This window comes from Lathamus discolor, unplaced genomic scaffold, assembly GCF_037157495.1.
Source record: "Lathamus discolor isolate bLatDis1 unplaced genomic scaffold, bLatDis1.hap1 Scaffold_149, whole genome shotgun sequence".
In the NCBI taxonomy this organism is placed as follows: domain Eukaryota; kingdom Metazoa; phylum Chordata; class Aves; order Psittaciformes; family Psittacidae; genus Lathamus; species Lathamus discolor.
The window spans coordinates 55,119-78,595 of NW_027069178.1; the positions used below are offsets into that span (position 1 = coordinate 55,119).

Sequence of the window (23,477 nt, forward strand, 5' to 3'; positions counted from 1 at the left end):
AAAACTTAGTGTTTTGCTGGAGAACATTGCATTTCACTTGAGAAATTGGTTCGGTAATGCAGAACTTATTGTTTCGCTGGTGAACTTAGCGTTTTGCTTTAGAACTTAGCTTTTTGATAGAGAACATGGCGTTTCAATTGAGAAATTAGTTCGGTAATGCAGAACTTCTTGTTTCGCTGGAGAACTTAGCATTTTGCTGGAGAACTTAGCATTTTGCTGGAGAACTTTGTGTTTCAATTGAGAAATTAGTTCGGTAATGCAGAACTTAGCGTTTCAGTGGAGAAGTTAACGTTTCGCTGGACAACTTAGCGTTTCGCTGGAGAACTTAGCGTTTCACTGGAGCACATAGCGTTTTGCTGGAGCACTTAGCGTTTTGCTGGAGAACATAGCGTTTTGCTGGAGAACATTGAGTTTCAATTGAGAAATTGGTTCGGTAATGCAGAACTTATTGTTTCGCTGGAGAACTTAGCGTTTTGCTGGAGAACTTAGCGTTTTGCTGGAGAACTTAGCGTTTTGCTGGAGAACTTTGTGTTTCATTTTTTAAATTAGTTCGGTAATGCAGAACTTATCGTTTCACTGGAGACGTTAACATTTCGCTGGACAACTTAGTGTTTCGCTGGAGCACTTAGCGTTTTGCTGGAGAACATAGCGTTTTCCTGGAGAACTTAGCCTTTTTGTGGAGAACTTATCATTTCGCTGGAGAACTTAGCATTTTGCTGGAGAACTTAGCGTTTCGCTGGATAACTTAGAGTTTCACTGGAGGACATTGCGTTTCGCAGGAGAACTTAGCGTTTCGCAGGAGAACATAGCATTTCAATTGAGAAATTGGTTCGGTAATGCAGAAATTATTGTTTCGCTGGTGAACTTAGCGTTTTGCTGGAGAACTTAGCTTTTTGATGGAGAACATGGCGTTTCAATTGAGAAATTAGTTCGGTAATGCAGAACTTATTGTTTCGCTGAAGAAATTAGCGTTTTGCTAGAGAACTTAGCTTTTCGATGGAGAACATTGTGTTTCAATTGAGAAATTGGTTGGGTAATGCAGAACTTATTCTTTCGCTGGAGAACTTAGCGTTTTGCTGGAGAACTTTGTGTTTCAATTGAGAAATTAGTTCGGTAATAAAGAACTTATCGTTTTACTGGAGAAGTTAACGTTTCGCTGGACAACTTAGTGTTTCGCTGGAGATCTTAGCGTTTCATTTGAGAACTTAGCGTTTTGCTGGAGAACTAAGTGTTTTGCTGTAGAACTTTGTGTTTCAATTGAGAAATTAGTACGGTAATGCAGAACTTAGCGTTTCACTGGAGAACTTAGCGTTTCGCTGCAGAACTTAGCGTTTTGCTGGAGAACTTTGCGTTTCAATTGAGAAATTGGTTCTGTAATGTAGAACTTATCGTTTCTGTGGAAAACCTAGCGTTTCGCTGGAGAACTTAATGTTTCGCTGGAAAACATAGTGTTTTGCTGGAGAACTTAGCGTTTTGCTGGATAACAGAGCGTTTCGCTGGAGAACTTAGCGTTTTGCCCAATTTAACCCAGTTCAGCCCACATTACAGCCCAGCCCACTGCAGCTCAGCGCAGACAAGCTGAGCCCAATTAGGCCCACTTTAGCACAGTTCAGCCCGGTTTAGCACAGCCCAGCCCAGCCAAGACATGATCAGCCTCTTCAAGCCAGTTTACCTCAGCTCAGCCCAGCCCAGCAAAATTTACTCCAATTCGGCCCAGTCCAGTCACTTTCAGACAAGCTCAGATCTGTCTAACCCAGTGAAGCCCCCTTCGGCCCAGTTCAGCCACTCCAGCACAGTTCAGTCCAGTTTGGCCCACTTCAGGAGAGTTTAGACCACTTTGGCCCACTTCAGACCAGCCCAGCCCAGTTTAGCCCACTTCAACACAGTTTAGCCTTGTCCAGCCCAGCAGAGCCCAGCCCACCCTCGTTTGCTACAGGCAGAACGGCTTGTTTGCTACACAGCATGGCTTGGCACTACTTTGGCCCAATTCAGACCAGTCCAGCCCACTTTAGCTCAGTCCACTGCAATTAAGCCCACCCAAGGACAGTTTAGCCCAGTCCAGCACATTTTGGCCCACTTCAGACCTCTCCAGACCACTTTAGCCCAGCACAGCCCAGTTTAGCCCAGTGCACACCAGTCCAGCCCAGCTTATCTCACTTCAGACACTTTACCCCACTTCAGTCCAGGCCCCATTAGCCCTGTCCAGCCCTTTCCAGCTCCCCCCAGCCCCTTCAGCCCACTTCAGCCCAGCGCAGCCAGCTTTAGCAAAGTCCGTTCCACTTCAGCCCAGCCCAGCCCACTTTGCTGGAGAACTAAGCGTTTTGCTGGAGAACTTTGTGTTTCAATTGAGAAATTAGTTCGGTAATGCAGAAGTTAGCGTTTCACTGGAGAACTTAGCGTTTCGCTGCAGAACTTAGCGTTTTGCTGGAGAACTTTGCGTTTCAATTGAGAAATTGGTTCGGTAATGTAGAACTTGTCTTTTCTGTGGAGAACTTAGCGTTTCGCTGGAGAACTTAGCGTTTCTGTGGAGAACTTAGCGTTTTGCTGGAGAACTTAGCGTTTCGCTGGATAACATAGAGTTTCACTGGAGAACATTGCGTTTCGCAGGAGAACTTAGCGTTTCGCAGGAGAACATAGCGTTTTGCTGTAAAACTTAGTGTTTTGCTGGAGAACATTGCATTTCACTTGAGAAATTGGTTCGGTAATGCAGAACTTATTGTTTCGCTGGTGAACTTAGCGTTTTGCTTTAGAACTTAGCTTTTTGATAGAGAACATGGCGTTTCAATTGAGAAATTAGTTCGGTAATGCAGAACTTCTTGTTTCGCTGGAGAACTTAGCATTTTGCTGGAGAACTTAGCATTTTGCTGGAGAACTTTGTGTTTCAATTGAGAAATTAGTTCGGTAATGCAGAACTTAGCGTTTCAGTGGAGAAGTTAACGTTTCGCTGGACAACTTAGCGTTTCGCTGGAGAACTTAGCGTTTCACTGGAGCACATAGCGTTTTGCTGGAGCACTTAGCGTTTTGCTGGAGAACATAGCGTTTTGCTGGAGAACATTGAGTTTCAATTGAGAAATTGGTTCGGTAATGCAGAACTTATTGTTTCGCTGGAGAACTTAGCGTTTTGCTGGAGAACTTAGCGTTTTGCTGGAGAACTTAGCGTTTTGCTGGAGAACTTTGTGTTTCATTTTTTAAATTAGTTCGGTAATGCAGAACTTATCGTTTCACTGGAGACGTTAACGTTTCGCTGGACAACTTAGTGTTTCGCTGGAGCACTTAGCGTTTTGCTGGAGAACATAGCGTTTTCCTGGAGAACTTAGCCTTTTTGTGGAGAACTTATCATTTCGCTGGAGAACTTAGCATTTTGCTGGAGAACTTAGCGTTTCGCTGGATAACTTAGAGTTTCACTGGAGGACATTGCGTTTCGCAGGAGAACTTAGCGTTTCGCAGGAGAACATAGCATTTCAATTGAGAAATTGGTTCGGTAATGCAGAAATTATTGTTTCGCTGGTGAACTTAGCGTTTTGCTGGAGAACTTAGCTTTTTGATGGAGAACATGGCGTTTCAATTGAGAAATTAGTTCGGTAATGCAGAACTTATTGTTTCGCTGAAGAAATTAGCGTTTTGCTAGAGAACTTAGCTTTTCGATGGAGAACATTGTGTTTCAATTGAGAAATTGGTTGGGTAATGCAGAACTTATTCTTTCGCTGGAGAACTTAGCGTTTTGCTGGAGAACTTTGTGTTTCAATTGAGAAATTAGTTCGGTAATAAAGAACTTATCGTTTTACTGGAGAAGTTAACGTTTCGCTGGACAACTTAGTGTTTCGCTGGAGATCTTAGCGTTTCATTTGAGAACTTAGCGTTTTGCTGGAGAACTAAGTGTTTTGCTGTAGAACTTTGTGTTTCAATTGAGAAATTAGTACGGTAATGCAGAACTTAGCGTTTCACTGGAGAACTTAGCGTTTCGCTGCAGAACTTAGCGTTTTGCTGGAGAACTTTGCGTTTCAATTGAGAAATTGGTTCTGTAATGTAGAACTTATCGTTTCTGTGGAAAACCTAGCGTTTCGCTGGAGAACTTAATGTTTCGCTGGAAAACATAGTGTTTTGCTGGAGAACTTAGCGTTTTGCTGGATAACAGAGCGTTTCGCTGGAGAACTTAGCGTTTTGCCCAATTTAACCCAGTTCAGCCCACATTACAGCCCAGCCCACTGCAGCTCAGCGCAGACAAGCTGAGCCCAATTAGGCCCACTTTAGCACAGTTCAGCCCGGTTTAGCACAGCCCAGCCCAGCCAAGACATGATCAGCCTCTTCAAGCCAGTTTACCTCAGCTCAGCCCAGCCCAGCAAAATTTACTCCAATTCGGCCCAGTCCAGTCACTTTCAGACAAGCTCAGATCTGTCTAACCCAGTGAAGCCCCCTTCGGCCCAGTTCAGCCACTCCAGCACAGTTCAGTCCAGTTTGGCCCACTTCAGGAGAGTTTAGACCACTTTGGCCCACTTCAGACCAGCCCAGCCCAGTTTAGCCCACTTCAACACAGTTTAGCCTTGTCCAGCCCAGCAGAGCCCAGCCCACCCTCGTTTGCTACAGGCAGAACGGCTTGTTTGCTACACAGCATGGCTTGGCACTACTTTGGCCCAATTCAGACCAGTCCAGCCCACTTTAGCTCAGTCCACTGCAATTAAGCCCACCCAAGGACAGTTTAGCCCAGTCCAGCACATTTTGGCCCACTTCAGACCTCTCCAGACCACTTTAGCCCAGCACAGCCCAGTTTAGCCCAGTGCACACCAGTCCAGCCCAGCTTATCTCACTTCAGACACTTTACCCCACTTCAGTCCAGGCCCCATTAGCCCTGTCCAGCCCTTTCCAGCTCCCCCCAGCCCCTTCAGCCCACTTCAGCCCAGCGCAGCCAGCTTTAGCAAAGTCCGTTCCACTTCAGCCCAGCCCAGCCCACTTTGCTGGAGAACTAAGCGTTTTGCTGGAGAACTTTGTGTTTCAATTGAGAAATTAGTTCGGTAATGCAGAAGTTAGCGTTTCACTGGAGAACTTAGCGTTTCGCTGCAGAACTTAGCGTTTTGCTGGAGAACTTTGCGTTTCAATTGAGAAATTGGTTCGGTAATGTAGAACTTGTCTTTTCTGTGGAGAACTTAGCGTTTCGCTGGAGAACTTAGCGTTTCTGTGGAGAACTTAGCGTTTTGCTGGAGAACTTAGCGTTTCGCTGGATAACATAGAGTTTCACTGGAGAACATTGCGTTTCGCAGGAGAACTTAGCGTTTCGCAGGAGAACATAGCGTTTTGCTGTAAAACTTAGTGTTTTGCTGGAGAACATTGCATTTCACTTGAGAAATTGGTTCGGTAATGCAGAACTTATTGTTTCGCTGGTGAACTTAGCGTTTTGCTTTAGAACTTAGCTTTTTGATAGAGAACATGGCGTTTCAATTGAGAAATTAGTTCGGTAATGCAGAACTTCTTGTTTCGCTGGAGAACTTAGCATTTTGCTGGAGAACTTAGCATTTTGCTGGAGAACTTTGTGTTTCAATTGAGAAATTAGTTCGGTAATGCAGAACTTAGCGTTTCAGTGGAGAAGTTAACGTTTCGCTGGACAACTTAGCGTTTCGCTGGAGAACTTAGCGTTTCACTGGAGCACATAGCGTTTTGCTGGAGCACTTAGCGTTTTGCTGGAGAACATAGCGTTTTGCTGGAGAACATTGAGTTTCAATTGAGAAATTGGTTCGGTAATGCAGAACTTATTGTTTCGCTGGAGAACTTAGCGTTTTGCTGGAGAACTTAGCGTTTTGCTGGAGAACTTAGCGTTTTGCTGGAGAACTTTGTGTTTCATTTTTTAAATTAGTTCGGTAATGCAGAACTTATCGTTTCACTGGAGACGTTAACGTTTCGCTGGACAACTTAGTGTTTCGCTGGAGCACTTAGCGTTTTGCTGGAGAACATAGCGTTTTCCTGGAGAACTTAGCCTTTTTGTGGAGAACTTATCATTTCGCTGGAGAACTTAGCATTTTGCTGGAGAACTTAGCGTTTCGCTGGATAACTTAGAGTTTCACTGGAGGACATTGCGTTTCGCAGGAGAACTTAGCGTTTCGCAGGAGAACATAGCATTTCAATTGAGAAATTGGTTCGGTAATGCAGAAATTATTGTTTCGCTGGTGAACTTAGCGTTTTGCTGGAGAACTTAGCTTTTTGATGGAGAACATGGCGTTTCAATTGAGAAATTAGTTCGGTAATGCAGAACTTATTGTTTCGCTGAAGAAATTAGCGTTTTGCTAGAGAACTTAGCTTTTCGATGGAGAACATTGTGTTTCAATTGAGAAATTGGTTGGGTAATGCAGAACTTATTCTTTCGCTGGAGAACTTAGCGTTTTGCTGGAGAACTTTGTGTTTCAATTGAGAAATTAGTTCGGTAATAAAGAACTTATCGTTTTACTGGAGAAGTTAACGTTTCGCTGGACAACTTAGTGTTTCGCTGGAGATCTTAGCGTTTCATTTGAGAACTTAGCGTTTTGCTGGAGAACTAAGTGTTTTGCTGTAGAACTTTGTGTTTCAATTGAGAAATTAGTACGGTAATGCAGAACTTAGCGTTTCACTGGAGAACTTAGCGTTTCGCTGCAGAACTTAGCGTTTTGCTGGAGAACTTTGCGTTTCAATTGAGAAATTGGTTCTGTAATGTAGAACTTATCGTTTCTGTGGAAAACCTAGCGTTTCGCTGGAGAACTTAATGTTTCGCTGGAAAACATAGTGTTTTGCTGGAGAACTTAGCGTTTTGCTGGATAACAGAGCGTTTCGCTGGAGAACTTAGCGTTTTGCCCAATTTAACCCAGTTCAGCCCACATTACAGCCCAGCCCACTGCAGCTCAGCGCAGACAAGCTGAGCCCAATTAGGCCCACTTTAGCACAGTTCAGCCCGGTTTAGCACAGCCCAGCCCAGCCAAGACATGATCAGCCTCTTCAAGCCAGTTTACCTCAGCTCAGCCCAGCCCAGCAAAATTTACTCCAATTCGGCCCAGTCCAGTCACTTTCAGACAAGCTCAGATCTGTCTAACCCAGTGAAGCCCCCTTCGGCCCAGTTCAGCCACTCCAGCACAGTTCAGTCCAGTTTGGCCCACTTCAGGAGAGTTTAGACCACTTTGGCCCACTTCAGACCAGCCCAGCCCAGTTTAGCCCACTTCAACACAGTTTAGCCTTGTCCAGCCCAGCAGAGCCCAGCCCACCCTCGTTTGCTACAGGCAGAACGGCTTGTTTGCTACACAGCATGGCTTGGCACTACTTTGGCCCAATTCAGACCAGTCCAGCCCACTTTAGCTCAGTCCACTGCAATTAAGCCCACCCAAGGACAGTTTAGCCCAGTCCAGCACATTTTGGCCCACTTCAGACCTCTCCAGACCACTTTAGCCCAGCACAGCCCAGTTTAGCCCAGTGCACACCAGTCCAGCCCAGCTTATCTCACTTCAGACACTTTACCCCACTTCAGTCCAGGCCCCATTAGCCCTGTCCAGCCCTTTCCAGCTCCCCCCAGCCCCTTCAGCCCACTTCAGCCCAGCGCAGCCAGCTTTAGCAAAGTCCGTTCCACTTCAGCCCAGCCCAGCCCACTTTGCTGGAGAACTAAGCGTTTTGCTGGAGAACTTTGTGTTTCAATTGAGAAATTAGTTCGGTAATGCAGAAGTTAGCGTTTCACTGGAGAACTTAGCGTTTCGCTGCAGAACTTAGCGTTTTGCTGGAGAACTTTGCGTTTCAATTGAGAAATTGGTTCGGTAATGTAGAACTTGTCTTTTCTGTGGAGAACTTAGCGTTTCGCTGGAGAACTTAGCGTTTCTGTGGAGAACTTAGCGTTTTGCTGGAGAACTTAGCGTTTCGCTGGATAACATAGAGTTTCACTGGAGAACATTGCGTTTCGCAGGAGAACTTAGCGTTTCGCAGGAGAACATAGCGTTTTGCTGTAAAACTTAGTGTTTTGCTGGAGAACATTGCATTTCACTTGAGAAATTGGTTCGGTAATGCAGAACTTATTGTTTCGCTGGTGAACTTAGCGTTTTGCTTTAGAACTTAGCTTTTTGATAGAGAACATGGCGTTTCAATTGAGAAATTAGTTCGGTAATGCAGAACTTCTTGTTTCGCTGGAGAACTTAGCATTTTGCTGGAGAACTTAGCATTTTGCTGGAGAACTTTGTGTTTCAATTGAGAAATTAGTTCGGTAATGCAGAACTTAGCGTTTCAGTGGAGAAGTTAACGTTTCGCTGGACAACTTAGCGTTTCGCTGGAGAACTTAGCGTTTCACTGGAGCACATAGCGTTTTGCTGGAGCACTTAGCGTTTTGCTGGAGAACATAGCGTTTTGCTGGAGAACATTGAGTTTCAATTGAGAAATTGGTTCGGTAATGCAGAACTTATTGTTTCGCTGGAGAACTTAGCGTTTTGCTGGAGAACTTAGCGTTTTGCTGGAGAACTTAGCGTTTTGCTGGAGAACTTTGTGTTTCATTTTTTAAATTAGTTCGGTAATGCAGAACTTATCGTTTCACTGGAGACGTTAACGTTTCGCTGGACAACTTAGTGTTTCGCTGGAGCACTTAGCGTTTTGCTGGAGAACATAGCGTTTTCCTGGAGAACTTAGCCTTTTTGTGGAGAACTTATCATTTCGCTGGAGAACTTAGCATTTTGCTGGAGAACTTAGCGTTTCGCTGGATAACTTAGAGTTTCACTGGAGGACATTGCGTTTCGCAGGAGAACTTAGCGTTTCGCAGGAGAACATAGCATTTCAATTGAGAAATTGGTTCGGTAATGCAGAAATTATTGTTTCGCTGGTGAACTTAGCGTTTTGCTGGAGAACTTAGCTTTTTGATGGAGAACATGGCGTTTCAATTGAGAAATTAGTTCGGTAATGCAGAACTTATTCTTTCGCTGGAGAACTTAGCGTTTTGCTGGAGAACTTTGTGTTTCAATTGAGAAATTAGTTCGGTAATAAAGAACTTATCGTTTTACTGGAGAAGTTAACGTTTCGCTGGACAACTTAGTGTTTCGCTGGAGATCTTAGCGTTTCATTTGAGAACTTAGCGTTTTGCTGGAGAACTAAGTGTTTTGCTGTAGAACTTTGTGTTTCAATTGAGAAATTAGTACGGTAATGCAGAACTTAGCGTTTCACTGGAGAACTTAGCGTTTCGCTGCAGAACTTAGCGTTTTGCTGGAGAACTTTGCGTTTCAATTGAGAAATTGGTTCTGTAATGTAGAACTTATCGTTTCTGTGGAAAACCTAGCGTTTCGCTGGAGAACTTAATGTTTCGCTGGAAAACATAGTGTTTTGCTGGAGAACTTAGCGTTTTGCTGGATAACAGAGCGTTTCGCTGGAGAACTTAGCGTTTTGCCCAATTTAACCCAGTTCAGCCCACATTACAGCCCAGCCCACTGCAGCTCAGCGCAGACAAGCTGAGCCCAATTAGGCCCACTTTAGCACAGTTCAGCCCGGTTTAGCACAGCCCAGCCCAGCCAAGACATGATCAGCCTCTTCAAGCCAGTTTACCTCAGCTCAGCCCAGCCCAGCAAAATTTACTCCAATTCGGCCCAGTCCAGTCACTTTCAGACAAGCTCAGATCTGTCTAACCCAGTGAAGCCCCCTTCGGCCCAGTTCAGCCACTCCAGCACAGTTCAGTCCAGTTTGGCCCACTTCAGGAGAGTTTAGACCACTTTGGCCCACTTCAGACCAGCCCAGCCCAGTTTAGCCCACTTCAACACAGTTTAGCCTTGTCCAGCCCAGCAGAGCCCAGCCCACCCTCGTTTGCTACAGGCAGAACGGCTCGTTTGCTACACAGCATGGCTTGGCACTACTTTGGCCCAATTCAGACCAGTCCAGCCCACTTTAGCTCAGTCCACTGCAATTAAGCCCACCCAAGGACAGTTTAGCCCAGTCCAGCACATTTTGGCCCACTTCAGACCTCTCCAGACCACTTTAGCCCAGCACAGCCCAGTTTAGCCCAGTGCACACCAGTCCAGCCCAGCTTATCTCACTTCAGACACTTTACCCCACTTCAGTCCAGGCCCCATTAGCCCTGTCCAGCCCTTTCCAGCTCCCCCCAGCCCCTTCAGCCCACTTCAGCCCAGCGCAGCCAGCTTTAGCAAAGTCCGTTCCACTTCAGCCCAGCCCAGCCCACTTTAGCCCACTTCAGACCAGTTTTGCCCTGGCCAGACCAACTTAGCTCAGCCCAGCCCAGTTCAGACCTGTCCCAACCAATTTAGCACAGTTCAGCAGGGTTTAGCCCAATTCAGACCATCCAGCACGCCTTAGGCCTCTTGAGCCCACTTCAGCCACACTTCAGACCAGCCCAGCACACTTTAGACCAGTTCAGCCTTGTTTATCCCAAATCACATCTATCCAGAACACTTTGTCACAGTTAAGCCCAATTCAGACCAGTCCAGCCCACTTTAGCCCAACGCAGCCCAGCCCACTACCGTTTAGCCCACTTTAGCCCTTCCCAGCCCAACGTAGCGTACTTTAGGCCAGCTCAGTCCAGCCCAGTTTAGCCCAGTCCATCTTATCCCTGCCCAGTTTAACCCAGTTCACCCCACTTTACAGCCCAGCCCACTGCAGCTCAGCGCAGACAAGCTGAGCCCAATTAGGCCCACTTTAGCACAGTTCAGCCCGGTTTAGCACAGCCCAGCCCAGCCAAGACATGATCAGCCTCTTCAAGCCAGTTTACCTCAGCTCAGCCCAGCCCAGCAAAATTTACTCCAATTCGGCCCAGTCCAGTCACTTTCAGACAAGCTCAGATCTGTCTAACCCAGTGAAGGCCCCTTCGGCCCAGTTCAGCCACTCCAGCACAGTTCAGCCCAGTTTGGCCCACTTCAGGAGAGTTTAGACCACTTTGGCCCACTTCAGACCAGCCCAGCCCAGTTTAGCCCACTTCAACACAGTTTAGCCTTGTCCAGCCCAGCAGAGCCCAGCCCACCCTCGTTTGCTACAGGCAGAACGGCTCGTTTGCTACACAGCATGGCTTGGCACTACTTTGGCCCAATTCAGACCAGTCCAGCCCACTTTAGCTCAGTCCACTGCAATTAAGCCCACCCAAGGACAGTTTAGCCCAGTCCAGCACATTTTGGCCCACTTCAGACCTCTCCAGACCACTTTAGCCCAGCACAGCCCAGTTTAGCCCAGTGCACACCAGTCCAGCCCAGCTTATCTCACTTCAGACACTTTACCCCACTTCAGTCCAGGCCCCATTAGCCCTGTCCAGCCCTTTCCAGCTCCCCCCAGCCCCTTCAGCCCACTTCAGCCCAGCGCAGCCAGCTTTAGCAAAGTCCGTTCCACTTCAGCCCAGCCCAGCCCACTTTAGCCCACTTCAGACCAGTTTTGCCCTGGCCAGACCAACTTAGCTCAGCCCAGCCCAGTTCAGACCTGTCCCAACCAATTTAGCACAGTTCAGCAGGGTTTAGCCCAATTCAGACCATCCAGCACGCCTTAGGCCTCTTGAGCCCACTTCAGCCCACTTCAGACCAGCCCAGCACACTTTAGACCAGTTCAGCCTAGTTTATCCCAATTCACATCTATGCAGAACACTTTGTCACAGTTAAGCCCAATTCAGACCAGTCCAGCCCACTTTAGCCCAACGCAGCCCAGCCCACTACAGTTTAGCCCACTTTAGCCCTTCCCAGACCAACGTAGCATACTTTAGGGCAGCTCAGTCCAGCCCAGTTTAGCCCAGTCCATCTTATCCCTGCCCAATTTAACCCTGTTCAGCCCACTTTACAGCCCAGCCTACTGCAGCTCAGCGCAGACAAGCTGAGCCCAATTAGGCCCACTTTAGCACAGTTCAGCCCGGTTTAGCACAGCCCAGCCCAGCCAAGACATGATCAGCCTCTTCAAGCCAGTTTACCTCAGCTCAGCCCAGCCCAGCAAAATTTACTCCAATTCGGCCCAGTCCAGTCACTTTCAGACAAGCTCAGATCTGTCTAACCCAGTGAAGCCCCCTTCAGCCCACTTCAGCCACTCCAGCACTGTTCAGCCCAGTTTGGCCCACTTCAGGAGAGTTTAGACCACTTTGGCCCACTTCAGACCAGCCCAGCCCAGTTTAGCCCACTTCAACACAGTTTAGCCTTGTCCAGCCCAGCAGAGCCCAGCCCACCCTCGTTTGCTACAGGCAGAACGGCTTGTTTGCTACACAGCATGGCTTGGCACTACTTTGGCCCAATTCAGGCCTAGAGGGCAACACCTGCAATACCGAACACAAATACTGAACCCCTTTACCACGTTCTTCTCAATTCTAAGCTCACACACACACACACACACACACAAACCCCTTAACTCCTCGCAGCCCTCCTCCGTTGGCACCTTCACCTCTCCCGAGTTACCTGCGGCACCTGAAACACAAAGGGAAACAGACAAACGCTGAGAGAGGGTTCCAAGATGCACCCTGCCCTCAGCAAGTCCCATCTCCCTCTCCCGTCACTCTGCTGCTCGTCCGCTGGTCTTTGCACGTCTTCCGTTCTCTTCTTTGAGCCCGTGCACCCCCTGCAGAACACAACATTAAGAGCTGGTTTTAATTTCACAAATTATATACTATCACACCCACTCCCAAGCAGACTCTCTGCCCCCGACTCATTCATTACAAGCTTATTCCCAGAGCTCTTCTGTCCATTCGCACAGATCATCAAGAGTAGACAGCTACACTGTGATTATAAAAACCCACCACCTCCCTTCCAGAGCTCAAGAACTCCAGGTCAGAGAAAACCAGAGACAAACAGAACTGCCAACTACTTTATTAACATGGGAAACTACAGAGATACTCAAGGATACTTCTCATGCCTGCCTATCTTCCCAACCCCAAGGACCCTGCCAAGACCACCAGCAAACCAGCTCCGAGAATCATCACGGCCGTGCGAGGTGGCAGGCTCAACCTTAGCGGGCGTCCCCGCGCAGGCAACGGTCGCCTGGGTGGGATGAGCTTCTGCCTCCCTCACACGGCATGAGGCTCGGGCTTCCATACTCACAAACGGGCACGCTCATTGCGACGCAGGGGGCCAGCCCACATCGCAAGAAGTGGCCAACAATATCTGGGAAGGTCTGCAAGGCTCAGGACTTTTCCAGGCAGTTCTAAAGCACAACTTCCTGGGTAGGAAACAAAGCTGGACTCGTCTTGAAACAGCCAAAGCACCACTCTCTGCGAGGAGCCAAAGGCGACAAACAGCACTTGCCCACCCTTGTGTGTTTCACCACGGACCATTACCTACTGTCCCGGATGCAACACCCCAGACTTAAGCCCCACAAATGGCACCTTTTCATCCTGGCATTTAAATCTGAGGCACCACCTGCGCTATAGCTGACCATTTACCTCCCAGCCACCTCCGACTGTGTCCTCAGACATTCTGGCTCAAATACTACATTGGAATGCTACATCTCAAACCCCTTCCTGCCATTCTGACGTTGTCCCCCACGCCCTCGCCTCCTACAGGAGGCCCTCTACTTAGCGTGCGTAGTGCCCTGCGTCTCGAGGCGGCCTCACTGCTCAGAACTCCCACAGCAGACGCCAGCCATCTTGCTGCCGTTACCAAGTTCCTCTTCATCATCTGCCAGAAACAAACAAAGAAAGGGGAACACGTTGTGCTGGCCATCATCTCCAGCATCCCAGCTATCTATGCCAGCCTTTTCTGTAACTCTACTTCGCCTTTACATTATGCTCACCTACTCCCAATCTATTGCAGAATACAATGCTGGGCTTCTCCTGCACTCTAGGACCTAGGAGTACAATAGAAAGAAATGACCATGGTGCTTGTAAAAAGTGACCAACCCCCACAACCCTTATTGTTACCTCTCTGACTCACCTCAAATACTCCTCTGACTGCAGAAGTGGAACGCAAGACCTGCAATAACCAACACTACTACTGAACCCTTTGCCATGTTATTCTCAGCTCTTACTCACCACTCACGCAGACAACCTTCTGACAGCCCTCCTCAGCTGGCAGCTTCACCTCTCTTGATTTAAGTGTGGCACCTAAAAAAGAAATGGAAACAGGCACTCATGGAGAGAAAAACAGAAGCTTTGGCCGACCCTGAAATAAGTTGCTACTGGGGTGTTCCAAGCATGGCTCACCTTGACTGAGTCATCTGAATGTTATTTTTCAGCTCGAGTGTGAGGATGAGTTTGAGCCAGGGAGTCTTAGCCAGGTAGTCAGAACCAGGAATTCTGTGTTAGAATCAACTTGAGATTTGTGTGGATGCATGAGCCAGTCAGTGTCAGACTAAGCCTAAGTGAGTGTGAGGAGAAGTCAGCGCCAGAGAACGTCTGTGCAGCTTAAACATGAACATGAGTCTGAGCCAGTCTGTGTGAGAAGGAGCCTGCACTGTCTGCCAGTCTTGAATATGAGTCTAAGCCAATGAAAGCCAGAAAATTAAAGCTGGGGAGCAGGCAATGAACCAGAACCAGACGAAACAAGACCCAGCTGTGGATCGTCAGGGTGCTTTTATCCCAGCTGGGAGTTTGCCCCACCCCTGACCCAGGGCACTGGGGGAAGGGCTGTGGGTGACACCCTCCCTCCCTAACACAGTCAAGCTGTAGCTGCCCTACCCATGTAAGCTCATGCTACAGAGTAACCCCCTGCCTTTCCCTCAGCCCCATGCTACATTTCAAACCCCGGACCTTGTCCCCCACCCTCCAGCCCCAAGCAGCAGTCCCTCTACTTAGCTTCCATAGTGCCATGGGTTTCAAGCTGGCCTTGATGCTCAGAACACCCACATCAGAGTCCTGTGATCTTGCCACAGCTGCCAAGTTTCTCTTTATCACCTGCAGCAAACAAACGAGCAAACAGGAACACACTGTGCTGGCCACCATCATCACCACCACCCCACCCACCAGTGCTGGCCTGCTCTGTAACAGCCCTCTTTCTCCTTCAAAGCTCATCATGTGCTTGCCTGTTCCAAACCCACAGTGGAGTCCGACATTGAGCCTCTCCTCACCTCCAGGTCCTAGGAGTACAATAGAGACAAATGATCACCCTGCTTGCAAAAAGGGACCGACCCCACTATCCTTCTCCTTACCTGTCTGACTCACTTCAAGCACTCATCCGACTCCAAAGGTAGAGGGCAGCCCTGCAACACCGAGCACAAATACTGAACCCCTTTGCCATGCTCTCCTCAACAATTAAGCACCCCCAACACACACAACCCCCGATCTTCTCACAGCCCTCCTGAGTTTGCAGCTTCACCTCCCTCGAGTTATCTGCAGCACCTAGAAAAGTAAAGGGAACATGCACACACTGACAGAGATACAGAAGCTGCACCCTTCCCTCAGGAAGTCCCATCTCTCTCTCCTGTCACTTTACTACTCATCCACTAGCCCTCAGAGCTTTTCCATCCCTTTATTCTAACGTGTACACCCCCTGGAATACACCACCAACAAAAAGTAATTGCAGCTTTATGAAAATGACAAGACCCTAAAATAAATTGCTGCTTGGGTGGTCTAAGCTTTGCTCACCTTGGCTAAATCACCTGAATGTCTTTGTTTAGTTAGAATGTGAGAGCTAGTCTGAACCAGGAAGCCTATGTTAGTCTCGATGTGAGACTCGTGTGGTTGGGCGAGCCAGTCAATGCCAAATTGAGCCTAAATCTGAACTAGAGTGTCTGTGCTGTTTAAGTATATGAGCCTGAGCCAGTCTGTGTGGAAGAAAACCTCTTTGAGACTAAGCCCTAGAATGTGAGACAGAAAACCCCCACCCAGTCTGAAACCAAGTATAGTTTTGAGCCTAACTTCATAAAAGTGAAGCTATGGAATCTGAGAATTTTGAAGAGAAATCTAAGCCCCAAAAAGAAACCCAAGAAGTTAAAATCAGAGAGCAGCCAAGAAACCAAACCCAAAACAACAAAAACCAGGTGCACCTTGTCAGGCTGTTTTTATCCCAGCAGCTGGTTTGCCCCACCCCTGAGCCAGGGCACTGGGGAGGGGGGGTGTTGTGGGTAGGGCCTGGGGTATATAAGGCACAGCTTCAGAGTAAGGGTCTTCTTTAGGATTTGATGCTATTCAAGGTAAGGTCTTTGGGGTGTTTTGTGGTTTTAATGATGTGTGTATTGCTTTTGTTTTTTGAGTTTTTTGAAATGATTTTTTCTGAGCTAATTTTTTTAAGCTATCTTTGGTTTTGCATCTTCTTGTATAAATGAATTTCTTTGTGCTGTGGTTTTACTTGAGGTGCTGTTCTTAGTGGTGGTGTTCAGGTAAGTGTTTTTTTTAATTGCTCTCAGACACAGAACTTAAAGAAAAATTTGTTTACAGTTTATGTTCTTATTATTTGTCTTTTATTTCTCATAAAATATTTATAACAGTGGTTACTGAGCAAACATTCCATTTATATGTTTAAGAGTTACTTCAAGAGTGCCTTTGGGTTTGTGCTCTTTCAAAAACTAAGTTGGACACTTGGGTCTAAAGAATACCAAAACATAATATTAATGTTCTTTTGGGATGTAGTGGCTGTTAAATAACTGATGACTTTTGGCAGGGAAAGATAAAAGGATGCTTTTCAGCTTGTATATTTCTTATTTTAAAACTCTAAATTACAGAGTGCTTGTTCATTACAGTCTGCATATAATAAATATTTCAGGGAATTTCCTTGTCTTAGTCTGCAGAATGTTGTGTGGCAGTTCTTTTATTTTTTCCTTTTATTCCTGTTACTGCAAATGATAAAAATAAATTGGGTGGGTGCAGTAAACACCCATGTGTCTAGTGTGGGAGATCTGAGCAACAATTTTAGTTTGAGACTTATGACACTATAAAAACTAAGCAGAAAGATTAGTTTTCCACAGAACAGACGGGGGAAACAGCATCAGGATAGCAGAAAGAGATTTGAAATACACCATGGGGATGAGAAAAAATAAGTGGGACTTTTTTTAGCACCATCTTATAGTGGGCAGGGTAGTACAGCTTGACTGTTTTAATGAGTGCATTAGCTTGTGTGCTGTTTTGGTGCTTCCAACTCACTGCTAGAACTGAAAGTGTTAAGCTTGTTCTTGGAACTTAGTCCTTCATATACAGAGTGCTTGTGTTGGCTGGTTAAAAGCTGGTCAGGCATTCGTGTTCATTACTTACAAACATAAAGCAGAGAACAGCTTTTTTTTCAGTCACATCAGCAGGAGCCTTCTAAGGCTTTTATCCAGCTTCCAGTTCCAGCTATAAAAAGGTAAAGGGTTTCATTTTGAGTGTGATGCCCTCATGTTTAGAAGAACATGGCAAAAAGATTCAGTATTTGTGTTTGGTATTGCAGGTGTTGCCCTCTAGGTTGGGAGTCGGATGAGTGCTTGAGGTGAGTCAGGGAGGTAAGCGGAAGGATTGTGGAGTCGGTCACTTTGGCAAGAACCATGGTCACTGGCTTCTGTTGCACTCCTAGGGCACGCAGGGGAGGAGAGGCCCGGCGTCAGAGTCTGGAATGGCTTTGGCACAGGTGAGCACGGTGTTGAGGAGCTTGGGAGGAGGCAGACGGTTGGTAAGGAAGAGGCCGGGCTGGATGGCTGGGATGCTGGAGATGATGGACAGCACAACGTGTTCCCCTTTCTTTGTTTGTTTCTGGCAGATGATGAAGAGGAACTTGGTAACGGCAGCAGCATGGCTGGCGTCTGCTGTGGGAGTTCTGAGCAGTGAGGCCGCCTTGAGACGCACGGCACTACGCACGCTAAGTAGAGGGACTCCTGTAGGAGGCGAGGGCGTGGGGGACAACGTCAGAATGGCAGGAAGTTTCTTTTTGGGGCTTAGATTTCTCTTCAAAATTCTCAGATTCCATAGCTTCACTTTTATGAAGTTAGGCTCAAAACTATACTTGGTTTCAGACTGGGTGGGGGTTTTCTGTCTCACATTCTAGGGCTTAGTCTCAAAGAGGTTTTCTTCCACACAGACTGGCTCAGGCTCATATACTTAAACAGCACAGACACTCTAGTTCAGATTTAGGCTCAATTTGGCATTGACTGGCTCGCCCAACCACACGAGTCTCACATCGAGACTAACATAGGCTTCCTGGTTCAGACTAGCTCTCACATTCTAACTAAACAAAGACATTCAGGTGATTTAGCCAAGGTGAGCAAAGCTTAGACCACCCAAGCAGCAATTTATTTTAGGGTCTTGTCATTTTCATAAAGCTGCAATTACTTTTTGTTGGTGGTGTATTCCAGGGGGTGTACACGTTAGAATAAAGGGATGGAAAAGCTCTGAGGGCTAGTGGATGAGTAGTAAAGTGACAGGAGAGAGAGATGGGACTTCCTGAGGGAAGGGTGCAGCTTCTGTATCTCTGTCAGTGTGTGCATGTTCCCTTTACTTTTCTAGGTGCTGCAGATAACTCGAGGGAGGTGAAGCTGCAAACTCAGGAGGGCTGTGAGAAGATCGGGGGTTGTGTGTGTTGGGGGTGCTTAATTGTTGAGGAGAGCATGGCAAAGGGGGTCAGTATTTGTGCTCGGTGTTGCAGAGCTGCCCTCTACCTTTGGAGTCGGATGAGTGCTTGAAGTGAGTCAGACAGGTAAGGAGAAGGATAGTGGGGTCGGTCCCTTTTTGCAAGCAGGGTGATCATTTGTCTCTATTGTACTCCTAGGACCTGGAGGTGAGGAGAGGCTCAATGTCGGACTCCACTGTGGGTTTGGAACAGGCAAGCACATGATGAGCTTTGAAGGAGAAAGAGGGCTGTTACAGAGCAGGCCAGCACTGGTGGGTGGGGTGCTGGTGATGATGGTGGCCAGCACAGTGTGTTCCTGTTTGCTGGTTTGGTTGCTGCAGGTGATAAAGAGAAACTTGGCAGCTGTGGCAAGATCACAGGACTCTGATGTGGGTGTTCTGAGCATCAAGGCCAGCTTGAAACCCATGGCACTATGGAAGCTAAGTAGAGGGACTGCTGCTTGGGGCTGGAGGGTGGGGGACAAGGTCCGGGGTTTGAAATGTAGCATGGGGCTGAGGGAAAGGCAGGGGGTTACTCTGTAGCATGAGCTTACATGGGTAGGGCAGCTACAGCTTGACTGTGTTAGGGAGGGAGGGTGTCACCCACAGCCCTTCCCCCAGTGCCCTGGGTCAGGGGTGGGGCAAACTCCCAGCTGGGATAAAAGCACCCTGACGATCCACAGCTGGGTCTTGTTTCGTCTGGTTCTGGTTCATTGCCTGCTCCCCAGCTTTAATTTTCTGGCTTTCATTGGCTTAGACTCATATTCAAGACTGGCAGACAGTGCAGGCTCCTTCTCACACAGACTGGCTCAGACTCATGTTCATGTTTAAGCTGCACAGACGTTCTCTGGCGCTGACTTCTCCTCACACTCACTTAGGCTTAGTCTGACACTGACTGGCTCATGCATCCACACAAACCTCAAGTTGATTCTAACACAGAATTCCTGGTTCTGACTACCTGGCTAAGACTCCCTGGCTCAAACTCATCCTCACACTCGAGCTGAAAAATAACATTCAGATGACTCAGTCAAGGTGAGCCATGCTTGGAACACCCCAGTAGCAACTTATTTCAGGGTCGGCCAAAGCTTCTGTTTTTCTCTCCATGAGTGCCTGTTTCCATTTCTTTTTTAGGTGCCACACTTAAATCAAGAGAGGTGAAGCTGCCAGCTGAGGAGGGCTGTCAGAAGGTTGTCTGAGTGAGTGGTGAGTAAGAGCTGAGAATAACATGGCAAAGGGTTCAGTAGTAGTGTTGGTTATTGCAGGTCTTGCGTTCCACTTCTGCAGTCAGATGAGTATTTGAGGTGAGTCGGAGAGGTAACAATAATGGTTGTGGGGGTTGGTCACTTTTTACAAGCACCATGGTCATTTCTTTCTATTGTACTCCTAGGTCCTAGAGTGCAGGAGAAGCCCAGCATTGTATTCTGCAATAGATTGGGAGTAGGTGAGCATAATGTAAAGGCGAAGTAAAGTTACAGAAAAGGCTGGCATAGATAGCTGGGATGCTGGAGATGATGGCCAGCACAACGTGTTCCCCTTTCTTTGTTTGTTTCTGGCAGATGATGAAGAGGAACTTGGTAACGGCAGCAAGATGGCTGGCGTCTGCTGTGGGAGTTCTGAGCAGTGAGGCCGCCTCGAGACGCACGGCACTACGCACGCTAAGTAGAGGGCCTCCTGTAGGAGGCGAGGGCGTGGGGGACAACGTCAGAATGGCAGGAAGGGGTTTGAGATGTAGCATTCCAATGTAGTATTTGAGCCAGAATGTCTGAGGACACAGTCGGAGGTGGCTGGGAGGTAAATGGTCAGCTATAGCGCAGGTGGTGCCTCAGATTTAAATGCCAGGATGAAAAGGTGCCATTTGTGGGGCTTAAGTCTGGGGTGTTGCGTCCGGGACAATAGGTAATGGTCCGTGGTGAAACACACAAGGGTGGGCAAGTGCTGTTTGTCGCCTTTGGCTCCTCGCAGAGAGTGGTGCTTTGGCTGTTTCAAGACGAGTCCAGCTTTGTTTCCTACCCAGGAAGTTGTGCTTTAGAACTGCCTGGAAAAGTCCTGAGCCTTGCAGACCTTCCCAGATATTGTTGGCCACTTCTTGCGATGTGGGCTGGCCCCCTGCGTCGCAATGAGCGTGCCCGTTTGTGAGTATGGAAGCCCGAGCCTCATGCCGTGTGAGGGAGGCAGAAGCTCATCCCACCCAGGCGACCGTTGCCTGCGCGGGGACGCCCGCTAAGGTTGAGCCTGCCACCTCGCACGGCCGTGATGATTCTCGGAGCTGGTTTGCTGGTGGTCTTGGCAGGGTCCTTGGGGTTGGGAAGATAGGCAGGCATGAGAAGTATCCTTGAGTATCTCTGTAGTTTCCCATGTTAATAAAGTAGTTGGCAGTTCTGTTTGTCTCTGGTTTTCTCTGACCTGGAGTTCTTGAGCTCTGGAGCGTAGGTGGTGGGTTTTTATAATCACAGTGTAGCTGTCTACTCTTGATGATCTGTGTGAATGGACAGAAGAGCTCTGGGAATAAGCTTGTAATGAATGAGTGAGGGCGAGAGAGTCTGCTTGGGAGTGGGAGTGGTAGTATTATGTGGAGTTAGTGTGTGAGCCAGAGGGTGTGAGGGTCTGTGTTGAGAGTGTGTGAATGTCAGTCTGTGTATGCATGTCAACCTGAGCGCCGGTGTGAGTCTGGCCTGAGACTTAGAGGCAGACTAAGGTTTGCTTGGCGTTGCGGTGACTAATGCCAGGTTGTTCTTGCAGATGGCGAGATGGATAGCCGCGTGTGAGAGGCTGATGGAGGAGGGTTGAGTGGAGCGATGGTACCAGGTGGGTAAAATTGTGGTGTCAGAAGGAAGTTCCAGCTTACTCTCCTGGCTGTCTTCTGGCTTGCTGTGCGTTTTGAATTTGGAGGTGCGGAGCGAGGAGCGCAGCGAGGTCTGTGCCCCAGAGCTGACTTGGACTAGGTGAGCTATGCTTAGCAGAGTGAAGCAGCACCTGATGGAGTGCCTTGTAGTTTTTGTGAAATTAAAACCAGCTCTTAATGTTGTGTTCTGCAGGGGGTGCACGGGCTCAAAGAAGAGAACGGAAGACGTGCAAAGGCCAGCGGACGAGCAGCAGAGTGACGGGAGAGGGAGATGGGACTTGCTGAGGGCAGGGTGCATCTTGGAACCCTCTCTCAGCGTTTGTCTGTTTCCCTTTGTGTTTCAGGTGCCGCAGGTAACTCGGGAGAGGTGAAGGTGCCAACGGAGGAGGGCTGTGAGGAGTTCAGGGGTTTGTGTGTGTGTGTGTGTGTGTGAGCTTAGAGTTGAGAAGAACGTGGTAAAGGGGTTCAGTATTTGTGTTTGGTATTGCAGGTGTTGCCCTCTAGGTTGGGAGTCGGATGAGTGCTTGAGGTGAGTCAGGGAGGTAAGCGGAAGGATTGTGGAGTGGGTCACTTTGGCAAGAACCATAGTCACTGGCTTCTGTTGCACTCCTAGGGCACGCAGGGGAGGAGAGGCCCGGCGTCAGAGTCCGGAATGGCTTTGGCACAGGTGAGCACAGTGTTGAGGAGCTTGGGAGGAGGCAGACGGTTGGTAAGGAAGAGGCCGGGCTGGATGGCTGGGATGCTGGAGATGATGGCCAGCACAACGTGTTCCCCTTTCTTTGTTTGTTTCTGGCAGATGATGAAGAGGAACTTGGTAACGGCAGCAAGATGGCTGGCGTCTGCTGTGGGAGTTCTGAGCAGTGAGGCCGCCTCGAGACGCAGGGCACTACGCACGCTAAGTAGAGGGCCTCCTGTAGGAGGCGAGGGCGTGGGGGACAACGTCAGAATGGCAGGAAGGGGTTTGAGATGTAGCATTCCAATGTAGTATTTGAGCCAGAATGTCTGAGGACACAGTCGGAGGTGGCTGGGAGGTAAATGGTCAGCTATAGCGCAGGTGGTGCCTCAGATTTAAATGCCAGGATGAAAAGGTGCCATTTGTGGGGCTTAAGTCTGGGGTGTTGCGTCCGGGACAGTAGGTAATGGTCCGTGGTGAAACACACAAGGGTGGGCAAGTGCTGTTTGTCGCCTTTGGCTCCTCGCAGAGAGTGGTGCTTTGGCTGTTTCAAGACGAGTCCAGCTTTGTTTCCTACCCAGGAAGTTGTGCTTTAGAACTGCCTGGAAAAGTCCTGAGCCTTGCAGACCTTCCCAGATATTGTTGGCCACTTCTTGCGATGTGGGCTGGCCCCCTGCGTCGCAATGAGCGTGCCCGTTTGTGAGTATGGAAGCCCGAGCCTCATGCCGTGTGAGGGAGGCAGAAGCTCATCCCACCCAGGCGACCGTTGCCTGCGCGGGGACGCCCGCTAAGGTTGAGCCTGCCACCTCGCACGGCCGTGATGATTCTCGGAGCTGGTTTGCTGGTGGTCTTGGCAGGGTCCTTGGGGTTGGGAAGATAGGCAGCCATGAGAAGTATCCTTGAGTATCTCTGTAGTTTCCCATGTTAATAAAGTAGTTGGCAGTTCTGTTTGTCTCTGGTTTTCTCTGACCTGGAGTTCTTGAGCTCTGGAGCGTAGGTGGTGGGTTTTTATAATCACAGTGTAGCTGTCTACTCTTGATGATCTGTGTGAATGGACAGAAGAGCTCTGGGAATAAGCTTGTAATGAATGAGTGAGGGCGAGAGAGTCTGCTTGGGAGTGGGAGTGGTAGTATTATGTGGAGTTAGTGTGTGAGCCAGAGGGTGTGAGGGTCTGTGTTGAGAGTGTGTGAATGTCAGTCTGTGTATGCATGTCAACCTGAGCGCCGGTGTGAGTCTGGCCTGAGACTTAGAGGCAGACTAAGGTTTGCTTGGCGTTGCGGTGACTAATGCCAGGTTGTTCTTGCAGATGGCGAGATGGATAGCCGCGTGTGAGAGGCTGATGGAGGAGGGTTGAGTGGAGCGATGGTACCAGGTGGGTAAAATTGTGGTGTCAGAAGGAAGTTCCAGCTTACTCTCCTGGCTGTCTTCTGGCTTGCTGTGCGTTTTGAATTTGGAGGTGCAGAGCGAGGAGCGCAGCGAGGTCTGTGCCCCAGAGCTGACTTGGACTAGGTGAGCTATGCTTAGCAGAGTGAAGCAGCACCTGATGGAGTGCCTTGTAGTTTTTGTGAAATTAAAAC

The 23,477-nt window shown here is 48.3% G+C and overlaps 2 long non-coding RNA genes across 4 annotated transcripts; one reads left to right on the forward strand and one right to left on the reverse strand.

The window, feature by feature from the left end:
* Positions 1 to 13,482: 13,482 nt before the first annotated feature.
* Positions 13,483 to 15,827, reverse strand: LOC136006345 (uncharacterized). 3 transcript variants are annotated; one of them, XR_010609074.1, is made up of 8 exons: positions 15,458 to 15,827; positions 15,022 to 15,211; positions 14,896 to 14,949; positions 14,670 to 14,767; positions 13,907 to 13,978; positions 13,809 to 13,825; positions 13,669 to 13,722; positions 13,483 to 13,553 (listed from the first exon to the last, which is right to left on the reverse strand). It is a non-coding gene; the product is annotated as an uncharacterized LOC136006345 (long non-coding RNA). The 3 variants fall into 3 exon arrangements; XR_010609072.1 differs by having other exon boundaries at positions 15,022 to 15,827; XR_010609073.1 differs by lacking the exon at positions 13,809 to 13,825 and having other exon boundaries at positions 15,022 to 15,827.
* Positions 15,828 to 17,232: 1,405 nt separating this feature from the next.
* On the forward strand, positions 17,233 to 18,847 carry LOC136006346 (uncharacterized). The gene is made up of 5 exons (XR_010609075.1): positions 17,233 to 17,273; positions 17,358 to 17,411; positions 17,541 to 18,473; positions 18,546 to 18,599; positions 18,728 to 18,847. It is a non-coding gene; the product is annotated as an uncharacterized LOC136006346 (long non-coding RNA).
* Positions 18,848 to 23,477: the final 4,630 nt, after the last annotated feature.